Genomic DNA, 1407 nt, shown 5'->3' on the forward strand with positions numbered 1-1407 from the left:
TGGAAGCCCTGGCGCGCCCATTCTCTCTCTCTCCCTCTACCTGTCTTTCTCTCTCTGTCTGTCTCTCTCAAATAAATAAATAAATAAAAATATTTTAAAAATAAAAAAAAACATACAAATCTAAAAGACGGCTAAGCAGGTGTTGATAACTATAACTGGCGAGTACCTTCTTATGCACCTATGATTTGCCATAGCACTGTCAGGATATGTACAAAGATTACCTGCCTAATTTTTGAAGATGAAGATTTCTTTCATGGTGGCAGAAGTCCATGCAAAATTTGTAAACAGCGATACAAGACACTGTAAACATAACATAACAGAGCATGTATAAAACAGAAGTAAACCTAAATTTACAAGTGGGTAAAAATAAAACAGAAGGCAGCTTCGTACAAAGTTCTCCTTCCTGCGCCAAGTAATTTTCTTATTCTTATTTTATTACAAATATAATCCTGAGCTGAAAAATTGGGACTTGGGGGAGACCTATCTTTGCATACAAAATCTCCAAAGGATGCTTACTTTGCTTTTCTCTAGTGATACTCAGCTGGCAAAACAGTTCTAAAGGTGTGACTTTGGAGAAGCTTAACCTTTAGAGTGTCCCTAGGTCTGTCTGGAGCCTGCTGCAAGGCCTGCCATGGCTGCAGAAGCAGCGGCATCCTCTGCCTCTTCCAGTCCATCCTGGAGTTCAGGGCAGCGGGGTACTGCTCCTTCAGGGGCAGCTCTGTAGAAAGGGGACACAGGAGCTGAAGTAGGCCAGTCGATTAAGCCAGCGAGGAATCTCTTTCCCACAAAGAATCTCTGATAATGCTAAAGAAAAGTGATTGCAGTTTTTATGCATCAAATGATAAGGATGGCCTTTATATTCTTTCCCCGGTTCTTCTACATTTTTTCTATATCATCTTCTAGAAAGTCAGTGCTCCCTAAAACAACAGCTTCTTTAAATTTAAATGTTTGTCCTCCTTCAGAAGCATTTCCTAGGGAAATTTCACATAGTTCAGAAAAAGGATAAGGATGGCCACCATAAGCAAATTCTCTACTCAGATTCCAATGGGTGAGGTGCATTCATTCATCCAGTGCATGTACACGTTGAGCACCACTAAGTGGTTAGTTAGCCCCATCCTCCTCTCCGCATCGTCCTCAAGCCACTGGGTCTCGGGGCGGAGGCCGCTGCTACCCAGGGTGCTTCCCGGGAGCCTGAGCCGGCCACTAAGTGTCCAGCCCGGCCCGCCACAACCCGGGCGGAAGCATCGGGCAGGCAGGCTGCTCCCGGGCGCCACCGACAGGGGCTATGCGTGCGGAGGAGCCGGGCCCACCTTCAGGCGCTTTTTTTTTTTTTTAATTTATTGTTTTGTTTTGTTTTAAATATACTTTATTTATTTATTTATTTATTTATTTATTTATTTGATGCAG

General features: G+C 43.4%; 1 pseudogene; it reads right to left on the reverse strand.

The window, feature by feature from the left end:
- Positions 1 to 597: 597 nt before the first annotated feature.
- On the reverse strand, positions 598 to 1115 carry LOC101607411 (annotated as a pseudogene).
- Between the last annotated feature and the right edge of the window lie 292 nt (positions 1116 to 1407).

This window comes from Jaculus jaculus, chromosome 13 (assembly GCF_020740685.1).
Source record: "Jaculus jaculus isolate mJacJac1 chromosome 13, mJacJac1.mat.Y.cur, whole genome shotgun sequence".
Lineage (NCBI taxonomy): Eukaryota > Metazoa > Chordata > Mammalia > Rodentia > Dipodidae > Jaculus > Jaculus jaculus.